Here is a 12,249-nt window from a genome sequence, read left to right on the forward strand (position 1 = left end):
GAAGATGAATCGTTGCTTCCGACCGTAAGCAACTGAATTATTTCCGATGCTTCGGCGTCTTCCGATTGCATGTTTTGGAGATCTAAGATTAAAGACAGAAGAAGAACTTGTAGCTCCTCTATCGGATTACGTGACAGGAAATCAGCATCTTGATGGTCCCTCCCACTCCGGTGAACAATAGAGTAGTCGTACTTTGCAGCTTCATGGCCCATCTTGTTAACTTCGGGGTAAGGTCGCTGTTGGATTGAAGCCACCGCAATGCTATGTTATCAGTGACCACCGTGAAACGCTTGCCATAGATATAAGGGCGAAATATTTCTACAGCCCAAACCACCGCGAGACATTCCAGTTCGGAAGAGTGGCACCGACTCTCTGGTTCACTCAGCTTCCTGCTTGCATAGGCGACGGGTCGTTCCCGACCATCCCTAGCTCGCTGAAGAAGGACGGCACCTAACCCTTCTCCACTGGCGTCTGTGTGAAGGAACGTTGGGGCGTCCTCCACAAAATGTGCAAGCGTGGGCGGTTCAAGGAGGGATGTTTTCAAATCCTCAAAAGATGCAGCTTCGTCTTCGCCCCATTTCCACTTGGCGTCTTTTTTCAGAAGTTGGTTCAAGGGACCAACTTTAGCAGAAAAGTTATTGACGAAGCGACGAAAATAAGATGCAAAACACAAAAAAACTCTTCAGTTGCTTTATGCTAGTGGGTGCGGATATGGTTGGCAAAGGCTGATAGCTTCGCCGGGTCTGGCCGAATTCCATCTTTGCTGACCACGTGGCCAAGGTATGTTACTCCGCTGTACCCGAAAAAAAACATTTGGATGTGTTTAGACGCAGACGAGCGTTCGTGAGCGCGTCTAAAACAAGACCTAGACGTTGCTGATGTTCGTCGAAACTGTCGGCATAGACCAGGGGTGGCCAGGCTGACCCGACCTAAGAGCCGCAAACGAAATCACGAAACTTCTAAGAGCCGCGGAAAAGGGGGGGTCAAACTTAAACTTTGTTCAGAGTCTGACTGTACGTATGAGGGCACAGGCTGCACGACTGTACGTATGGGGGTACAAGGTTGCCAAACCGCGAACCGTGCTTTATTCTGAAATCCTTTCTTTTTTTCCTGGGGAAACGCAGAAAGGGGGAGGGGGGGGGGGGGGGAGGGGGGGGGGGGGGGTCCCCTTACGAGGGATCCGCGAGCCGCACTTGGACCAGCAAAGAGCCGCATGCGGCTCGCGAGCCGCGGTTTGGCCACCCCTGGCATAGACGATTACATCGTCGAGATAGACTAATGCCATGGTCCATTTTAGACGGCCGAGAACCCTGTCCATGAGACGCTGGAAGGTCGCCGGCGCATTACACAACCCAAATGGTAAACGCCGGAGCTCAAACAGCTCGTCGGGTGTCACAAAGGCTGATTTATCAGCGTCGTTTGACTCGAGTTCAACTTGCCAGTATCCTGAAATGAGGTCTAATGTCGTGAAGTAGTGGCGACCCTGGAGCCGATCGAGAGCATCATCAAGCCGAGGCAGGGGATGCATATCGGGCTTAGTAATGCTGTTTAACTTTCTGTAGTCTATACAGATCCTTGTCGAGCCGTCCTTCCTGACGAGCACGACGGGTGATGACCATGGGCTGTTGAAGTGTGCCACTACGCCTCTCCGGAGCATATCGTCCACTTGAGCACTGATGTCCTGTCTTTCGGATATCGACACTCGTCGGGGTTAGTGATGTATTGGCGCGTGGTCACCGGTGTTGATGGTGTGGCGAATTAAAGGCGTACATCCCTATTCTTGTTTTGTAATGGCTACAGTGACGGAACGTTTTGAGTAACGACTGTATGGACTCCCTCTGCCTTGCTGTTAGGTCTGGTCCAAACTTAAATTCAGTCCACGGAATGTTGTCATCACTGCTGAGTCTGCTCTCTGAGGTGGGTACCACCGGAGAACACGAAACGGTTGCGATCATGGTCTCTGGCAATACTTCAAAAGCTATTCCTAAATTTTTACCTCGCTTAAGGTGAATGTAATCAGTGGCCAAGTTAACTACTAGAATGTTAAGGGCACCTCGTCTCGAAGAGATACGGCAGCGAGGCGTTACAAATTTGGTCCCAGGTCGTGAGTGAAGAACCGCTTCAACTAAAAAATCTCCTGAACGCCGATTACCCTGAATTGATGATTGAACCCAGACCGCTGAAGACTTCGGAATCGTTACGTCTAGCATGGAGACACTAAGCAGGTGGAGGGATCGTGGGTGAACTTCAGAGGTAACAGAGGATAAAAAACGTTCTCATGTTCGACAGAAAACTTCAACCGATGTTCTGCCTACCAATTGGATGTTACTGTATTCGGAAACAGCCAAGTGCAGCAGTAGACAGTAGAATTAGTAAAAAAATTTTCTAGGTTGTTTAATCTACGGCTTGGGATCATCACAATGGACCGGGGGAAACGTGTCCTCCGACGTCATCTGGGACTTAGATGGCTGTGATGATGACAAAGCAGCGTGGCCACGTGCAAAGGATGCTACCAACTCCACCTCAGAACACCAGTCACACCCGAGAATGACTGGTGGTGGTGGGTTTAAGTTTTCCACAATAAAAAACAAAAACAAAGATTTACAGTCCTGCCCAGAGCTTCGATGGGCAATTCACAACGCCCCAGGTAAGGTATGGGAGTACTGTTTGCTGACACCAGTCGAGTGTCCTTGCAGACAGTGGCCGCTGCCGCGTAGTCCGTCGATCGCAGCAAGGCAGCATCAATGACGCTCACAACAGCCCCCGTGTCTATAATGGCATCGATTGTTTGCGTGACTCCGTGTATCTGAATTGAAAGGTGAGGTGTAAGCGACCTGCTCACCGACGCTGCGGTCAGAGGGACTTCGTGGACTACGCGGGACCCTGCCCCATGGGGCCCGCGTGGGTGTGTTCCTGATGTTGAGATGTTGGATTCGAGCACAAGCGAGCAAGGTGACCTGGACTCCACAGTGGAAGCAGTGGCGCCAGTCAGGCCCACGACGCCTGTATTGTGAGTTGTCGGGTAGAGGATTCTGAATTATGGATCGGACGGTAGAGGTGGTGGCTCTGTTCGCCGCGTCCATTTCCAGCGCGTGGCCCAGTGCAGTGGTGGGTGTGGTAGAACGAGCGAGCCGCACAAATCGCTGAATTTCGGAGTTGCGGATGGCATTGATTAAAGCTGATGTAGTCATCAGGTGAAGCGTGGCTTCGGAGCACCCTAGAACTGCTTTTCTTGCCAGTCTATCGATAGTGTCGGCCAGTTCTTGGAGTGACTCTGTGCCCTGGCGATAGGTTTTGAGTGACGTGAGATGTAGCTGTTGTAGATGGGCATCATTAAAACGAGCTAGTACTCTCTGGAGGAGCTCATACGTGGTTCCACTTGAATCTGTTACACGTTCAAGGAAGTCGGCAGCTTTCCCACGGAGCTGGACGACCTGCAGCCTTGCCATGAGAATGCCACCCATTGTGTTGGGCTACTGTTTCGAATTGGATGATAAATTCGCGCCAAGATCCAAGTCCATCAAAAGTTGGAAGTTTGAGACGCATACCATAGGAATGTAGATGAGCAAGTCCAGCCTGGGGTCTCTCAGCTTCGTCGGGTGGGCGGCGACATACGGTAGGTGTCTCTTGAACTTGTGGAAGGTCACCTGAGTCTCCTGGCCGCATACTTGGGAGAGCTTCTTCAAGGTGCTGCAGGCGGTCTCGTACAGACGTGAGGTGGTGGTGAACCTCGGTGAGTCGTTGGTTCAGGTTCTCTTCAACGTGAGTGACGCGGGCAGCGAGACGACTGTCAAACTGTTCAAGCAGAGTTGCGGCATCTGTCGCGCTCTTCTTTGCCAACCGGTTGTAGAGCTGTTCAGTAAGCTTGGCCTACGGTGTCTCCGCTGTTGCTGCGTGGGAGCGGGTATTCATGCTGTTTGGAAAACCGCTGCCACCATTTGTAACGGGTAAACCAAAAACCGCCGTTCCAGTCTTGTTTCTTCGTCTTCTACTACTACTACCGTTAGTCCACCTCTTCTATACCATTACCGTTACAATATATATATATATATATATATATATAAATAAAGAACCAAGAGGCGACTGATGCCTCGTCACTAACACTTTCAAAATCTGATTTTTTTTAGGTCAACGGCGCTGTGCGTTTACAATTGTCGTAAAAAACATTCGATATTAATGTCATTAATAGTTGTTATAGACATGCAACTTGCTACATATACACTTTTTTGCAATGCCTTTGCTACTTTGATACGCTACTTAAAAAAGGAAAAGGAAAAAAGGAAAAAAAAGAGGGGCAGCAAAGATTGGGGGTTGGAGGACGCGGAATTTCGGCTACTGTTTCGCCCGCAAATATAGACGCTTTCAGCGAGTCAGTTACTCGAGCTGCCACCAGTCGGCGCGCCCTTCGCGCGCTTTCCGGGCCGCCATAGCCGACCTTCAGTTTCTCGCCGTTGCTACGCGTCATGCTCCGCGTTGTGTGCTGCGCAGGCCACTACCGGAGCTTCGTTTTCGTGTTCTTTTACGTTCCGCGTCGAAATCTTGTATTTTTTTAGTTCTTTTCGATATTTAGGACTTTTATTTAATCATTTGATATTTATATTTCGACACAGCTCTTGTATTTTCTTATTTATAGAATGGAATCGGACAGCGAATGGGTCGACGATACAAGATTATGACGCTTCAATGGCCATCTAAGTTCATCCCATTCTTACGTTTTTTTAGCTAATCAAGGGCAGTCAACACATATTGCGACATATGTAAATTGCAACTGACGCAGTAAGGCTATCACAGTCATGCTTCTCGCTGCACGTGCGCACTCGTTTCCGTAAAGCCGACCCGCATGTAAGCGATGTAGCGGGCGACGCGACGAGCGACGGAGATTTCTCGCCGTCGCCCGTCCCATCGCTTGGTTTTGGGATTTCCGAGAAAACGTCGCTCACCGTCTTGGTCGCTTGCTCCGTCGCTTCCAGGCGGTTTGCCTCATCGCGCGACTGACTGAGCGAGAGCGAAGCGGGTCGCCGTCGCTTATTTGGTCGCTCGCCAAATCGCTTACATGCGGTTTATACTCAATTAATTTCCATGCACACAGCATTGAACCATTGGCGCCTCGATATTAAGTATAAACCGCATGCAAGCGATTCGGCGAGCAACGAGACAAGCGACGGTGCCCCGCTTCGCTGTCGCTCGGGCAGTCGCGCGACGAGGCAAACCGCATGGAAGCGACGGGAGCAAGCGACCAAGTCGGTGAGCGACCTTTTCTAGAAACCCAAAAGACGGAGCGATGCAACAGGCGACAGTGAGAAATCTTCTTTGCTGACTCTCGTCGTTGTCGCCGTCGCTCGTCTCGGCGCACGCCAAATCGCTTACATGCCGGTCGGCTTTACGGAAACCAGCGCGCACATGCAGCGAGAAGCACGACTAGATTGCCTTACTGCGTCAGTTGAAATTCGCATATGTCGGAATGGTGTTGACTGCCCTTTATTAGCGAGAAAAAACGTTAGAATGGGATGAACTTACATGGTCTTTGAAGCCATTATCTTGTATCGTCGATCCATTCGCTGTCCGATTCCATTTCATAAATAAGAAAATACAAGAGCTATGTCGAAATATAGATATCAAATGATTAAATGAAAGCCCGAAATATCGAAAAGACCGGTGTGAAGGAAACACGATTTCAACGCGGAACGAAAAAGAACGCGAAAACAAAGCTCCGGTAGCGGCCGGTGCAGCACACAACGCGGAGGAACAGCGAGAAACTGAAGGGCGGCTATGGCGGCAGGGTCACGTGACGTCAAGATGGCGGCGCCCATGAAATGTTGCCTGAAAGGGTCTATATCTTATTTTTCACGTTGAAATATTTTTTTTTTTTGTATTATGTCACATGTGAAGCGTTTGAGAACATAAACTATTATCGATGTTGGGGTTGTGACTCTTTAACGGGCGCCTCGGTGCCGTCGCCTACACCGTGTTGCATTTATACCGTAAACATCGAACTCCGAAACATGCAAGTAGAAATAACCTCAGCTGACGCCACATCGGGGACGTAGGCCTCTTGCGCTGAAGCTTTGAAATTTTGAACAAATCGTGGTGCCCTCTTTTGGGGTAGTACAAGCTCACCGGACTATTCCTCGCACATAAAGACAATTGTCAAGAACGATAATGCAACTGGACCATCAGCTACGTCAGCCCATAGATAGATAACCCGGACTAGGGTAGAATCTTAATGCCACGTTCAATTCATTCATTCGTACTAAAAGCGACCTTGCTAAGCTATTTGCATTTTTATATATAGTGTTGAAGAACAAGAAAACACCTTTTGACGTCCAAAATTGGCAAGATTCAACTCCGTAAAACATTCGAAAGTGCGGGATTCATGCCATCATCGCTATTGGCGACGTGTGCGACCGAAAGCGTCGCTGTGGTCGGCCCACCCCAATTGGCCGAACGCTGACTATGACGTCGGAAAGGGTTTATCATCGACGGAAATAAGAGGAATGAAAGAACTTCAATTTTGACGGTGTTGGCAGTGTTGCATTGAGACTCTATGATTTCAAGCTTCCACTATGCTATTTACAAACACTATCGAACTTGTTGTTTGCAAGGTAATGACGTCACAAGGGGGAACCGTAGGAGGGCGCCACTAAAACATCTCGTCGCTAATACTCCGTCCACCCTTTAGCTGAGACTAGAAGCTCCGCCTTCAACGCGAGCTCGCTGCCTTCCGCAGAATTTTGGTTGCGCGTGCCTGCGCGTTCACACATGCGGTAGCAAGGGCAGAAAGCTCGCGCCGAAAGCGGAGCTTCTCTCGGAGCAGTGGCGTAAAATTATATGGCGTAGCAACGCTTTTCATTTCCTTTTTGCTTTTCTTTGGAACGCGAGAAGCGGCGTCTATTACCGGCGAGATGTTTCGGTGGCGCCCTCGTTGGGTTACCTTTCGTGACGTCATTACCATGTGAACAAGTTACATGGTGTTCGTAATGCGCATAGTCGAAGCCTGAAATCATAGCGCAACTCTGCCAACACCGTCAAAAAATTAAAGTTCTTACATTCCTCTTATTTCCGTTGATGAGACATCCTTTGCTGACGTCATAGTGAGCATTCGGCCAATTGTGGTAAGCCGACCACAGCGACGCTTTCGATCGCTCACGTGGCCCGATTTTAACGCCTTACCTTTGACCTGTGCTATGGCGGCGTTCGATTGTTTGCTGTTCCTTTGTATTTTTCTCGTGATCGCGTTCCGCACCAGAGCAGGCACGCTTCTACACGTGTGACAGTGTGAAGGCACGTTCACACTAGGGGGCCTTCATGTGCGCTTTACTTTAGGGTGCCTACATGTCTGTCTGTCTCAGGGTGAAGACATCCATTGTTGCCCTGAATGCGCCAGCGCGTGACGCTCTCGCGCACTTGGTGCGTGACTTGGGCGGTAAGATGGCGTCTATGCATTAGCCAAAGCTACGCGCTCGTGCTGAGTGACACCGGATTGCGCGCACTTCAAAATGCATAGAAAGAACGATTGGGCGGAAAAATGGCCGAGATGTCACCACTCAAGCAAAAGCGCGCGTGTGTATGAAGGCACTCTACTTTACTTAGGGTGGAGACATCTTGCCTATTTGTTCCCACTTTTACATTTTTTTTTTTTGTTCAGAAGCGCGCGAAAAAGCGTGTCCCTGCACGCGTCTGTGGCGCTGACTGTGCTTTGGCGACATTTTGTTTTCGTCGATTTCTTTGTATTTTCCCCTGAAGCGCGTGCTGTCGGTATAGGGTCCTACAAAGGGTGGCATCACTCTAAACAGAAGGTCATTGAGGCACCCTAGTTCACACAGACCCGTTTTCTTACGTTACGTTACGAAAAGCCACCGGGAAAGCTGACACGCGATATTCGAGACACGAATGTTTCGGTGACTCGGACGTTACGTAAGAAAACGGTGCTGTGCAAGTGTGTGTACCAGCTTTTTTCAAGTTACGTATCTTTGGTTGCCACGGTAACTCACCGTCCTAGCTCGTCGTCACCGAAACATTCGTGTTTAGGATGTCGCGTGCCAGGCTATCTCCTTGAATGGGTAGCCACGCTTAATACGAAGCACAAATTTCCCGGTGAAATCTTGTAACGTAACGTAAGAAAACGGGTGTGTGTGAACGAGCCTTGAGACGCGGAAGTTTGTATTACCCAAAACGTGTCGTTTTTTGCAGTGCCCCCTGGGCAACGCAGAAGGCATATTGTTGTCTCGCTGCACAGCACGTATTAGCGGCGAGGTGGCGCCCTCGTATGGTTCCCCCTTGTGACGTCATTACCTTGCGAACAACAAGTTCGATGGTGAAAAGACGGTGAGAGTGCAGGCGAGCTGGTGGTAGCTAATCATGTCGTATTACACCTGAGACTGCGGTGGAAGAAATCGGAAGAACTTTCAGTAGAAGGAACAGACACAGAGAACGTCTCAAACGTCGTCCCAGGTTGTCGAGTACCGTGAATGCTTGAAGGAGCAGCGAGGTTGGTTGGGGTACAGCTGCGGGGCCATGGTTGAAGGGAAATAAGCCTGCTTCCGGAACTATTAGTGAAAAGACGGTGAGAGTGCAGGCGAGCTGGTGGTAGCTAATCATGTCGTATTACACCTGAGACTGCGGTGGAAGAAATCGGAAGAACTTTCAGTAGAAGGAACAGACTCAGAGAACGTCTCTTTGAGACGTTCTCTGTGTCTGTTCCTTCTACTGAAAGTTCTTCCGATTTCTTTGAGACGTTCTCTGTGTCTGTTCCTTCTACTGAAAGTTCTTCCGATTTCTTCCACCGCAGTCTCAGGTGTAATACAACATGATAAGTTCGATGGTGTTTGTAAATAGCATGGTGGAAGCCTGAAATCATTGCGCTCTCAAAGCAACACTGCCAACACCGTCGAAATTAAAGTTCTTTCATTTCTCTTATTTCCGTCGATGGTATACCCGTTCCGACGTCATAGTCAGCTTTTGGGCCAATCGTGAAAGGCCGACCACAGCGACGCTTTCGGTCGCGCACGTCGCCAATACATTCTGGGGCATTGAATCCACACCAACCGAACTTGTTTTTTTTTCTTTTTCTTCTTCGGAAAGAAGGAGTAGGGGTGACCACCCAGCATGATGCTATCTCAGTGCCGTCACACCTTGGGCAAAAGAAGGTTCAATCCATTTACATCTTACATCTTGCCCAAGGCTAGTCATCTTATCAATACAAATCTTACGACATCGTGGTTTCTGAAACCCAAAACGGACAAATTAAACCGAATTGTTTTTCGAAAAAGGGGGAGACCGTCTTCGATTTCGAAGGTAACCTAGAAAGTCCTTAGTCGAGGGCTAAATGCTAAACACAAGCCCAAGGCAGATTAGGTTCGCCTCCTTTATGGTGTCAACAGAGGACTGCGCATCGATGGTGTGGTTCAAATGAGACGCGAGGCCTGAGCGGTGGTCACTTACGTGCTTGGCAGTGTCCGACAAGGATATTCGATCCGTCTTCTTCGGTGTTCTATCGCGTCTGACCAACGGGGGGCTCGCTTTGACGCACCGTTTTTTCACGCGAGGATGGCGCGCCACTTCCTTTTCTTCTCGATCGCCAACCGCAAGCAGTTTTTAATCAAAGTTCCCTCCACCTCCAGATATATCATGAAATTTTAAGCTCGACTGAAGTATTTTGAAACAACCAATATATACAATCAATCTGACCTTTTATTGGGCTAATGTTGCGGGAAGTTTAGCTTTCAGCACTGTTGTACGCGGAGCAGCAGCTCGTGATATGAAACCACAAAGTCACCCAAACATGACTCGCTGCCTGTCTTCGCTAAATGCTTTAGCCTTCTCGCGGGCAGGAAGCCCCCTCATGCATATTTTTTTCTGTGTACTTTATGTCCCATCTTCCTCTCCCCACACCACCTTTTCAGATGGTGACAGTGAAGAAACATGGCGGCTTATTTCTTTCATTTTATCTAAATAAAACGTTTCAACGACAACTCATTCGTCTGCGAACACGTCCGCCAATGACCCTGGCGAGTGTGTTGGTCTAACTTTTCACCAAAACCGAGCTACGCCTTCAAATTTCACCAGGTAAAATTAACCACCACAATTCGCATTTGGTGACAGAATGAGTTTTCTACGCGCCGGCTGGGCTTAATTGTGGACACCACATATATTATATGTGTGTTACGTTGCTGTTAGCGACAAGATATCCTACTTTTTTTCGTACAAATTATTTTTCGGCTCCGCTAAAAAAAAAAAAAAAAAATCAAACTGTGTTTACATTTCTGCGGTGTTATAAGTCCCTCAGCTTGTGTGTGTCTTCAGTGTGGGAAGAACTCGGGAAGGATCTTCTGGGTCTCCGAGTGTCAGCGGACGTTTCACTAAGAGACTTCTTCAGTTCTAGCCAAACGTAGACTGCTGCTTTGAGACTCTCCGGGGGCTCCTTTAAATCTCCGTATACGTGTTAATCAAATCACGAAATTGAAAACGCAAGCAAATGAGTCCACTATTTAGAACTCAAAATAATAAAACAAAAACATAATTTTTTACCCCTTTCAACTTGGCAAGCGTTTCCTTTATTGCAGTGACTTCTGTCGAAAACAAGCCGGCTCTAACTCCAAGCCGAAGGCCTGGTGTGCAGACTTAAGTGTCAAGAAATAACAAATAGAAGAAAATGAGAAGTGGACACACACAAAAAGGTACCTTTTTTTTCGCTTTTTGATATTTCACCCCGCTAAAGCAAAACGTCGAGGATTTTTCTTTTTTTCTTTGTGTTGTCAGTCCGGCACTTATTGCTCTCGCGAACACTGTCTGTAAGCGAACATTGATAAGCAGAGAACAGTACAGGAAACGAACTAGGAGCTGGATAACCTCTCAAAATGCCAACAAAGTGTCCCCCGATGTTGACTGCTTTTCAGAACGCAACCCACTTGAAGAAGGTGAGACCCCTGCCGTGGCTCTTATGTGGGTTATCTTCGTTATCCATTCACTCATATCCGTATCCCAAGTTCGTTTATAGTGAACTCCCCAGTATAGGGAATATAAATTATAGTTAAAACGATGCGTCTAAGGTGCGATGCGTGTAAATGAAGCGCTCTGACCCGTTTGTCACCCCCACACCTTGGTGTTTACCCAACGCAAGGCTTGTGCACATGCCCACAGGTCGTGTAATCTTTTTTAATAGAGCGGGGGCATAGTGTAATGAAAAAAATACCAACAATTAGTGAAGTGACGTTAAGTGCCGGATCTCTCCCGAAAGCAGTCGTCAGAGGATGCGAACTTGACCCATTTGGACTTTTGTGCTGTGCTGGGCACCGTGCATGCTGCATTGTTCATGCAGGCCGGAGTGGTAACAAAAGAGCCCCTCCTCCCCCTCACCGGAGAACACGAACTCCAGCCGAACGCTGACGCCGCGTTTAATTAAGTCAGCCGAGCGCTGAGCCATTGCATTTGTTATCCCCATCCATCTAGTTCTAAAGTTAACTGCTTGGGGCGCCACGGTCTGATCTCCTCCGCAATAGCTAAAGCGACCTCTTTCTTGTTGTCCCAGAAATGTTTTGTAACATCTATCAGTGATATTGCCACGTGCGTTGCCCACCGAGCGCGTAGCCGTATACTTTCCCGAAAGCGGGAAAACAAGAGAAAAGGGGGAGCGCGTGGCCGAATGGTTACCGCGCTTGGCTCTTGCGGGGAGGCTCTCGCGCGGAGGCTCCGGGTTCGATACCAGAAAGCGGACTTCCCTTTTATTTATTCCTTCAACTTGACATTCTGGTAAGTTCGAGAATTTTCTCGTCTGATTGAATTATGAATGTTCTACGCGCCGAACTTTCTAAGCCGAATGTTCCAGAAACCCACGCGGGTACAAAAGATGCTCCGAGTGGCAGTCCGGAGTCAGTCTCGCCCCAGCGGTCGATCCTGCTGTTTCGCCGACATCGACGCCTGCGAGGCTAGCCTTTCTCTCTTTTGTTTTGGCAACAAGTTCGCCCCATTAAACGTTTAGCTTCTTCAGTTATTCGCCGCCTCATAATTTATCATTCGTGACAATATTTTGCTCTTTAGAGTCGGACTGCATAAAATAGCCCTGAGATACTTTTTTCCCGTTTTGTGTTATTGCGTGCTAATAAACCATTCTGGCAACCTAGATTTGCGTAGCTGCATAATTGTCGCTGTCAATGACGTCGATACAAATTAAGCAATGCGGAAGTATCTTCATAAATAGCTTAAATACGTTTCTAGGTATTTGTACTCTACTCAAGATACTTTACAGTGAAA

The sequence above is a fragment of the Ixodes scapularis genome, unplaced genomic scaffold (assembly GCF_016920785.2).
Source record: "Ixodes scapularis isolate PalLabHiFi unplaced genomic scaffold, ASM1692078v2 PGA_scaffold3__209_contigs__length_174095766, whole genome shotgun sequence".
NCBI lineage: Eukaryota > Metazoa > Arthropoda > Arachnida > Ixodida > Ixodidae > Ixodes > Ixodes scapularis.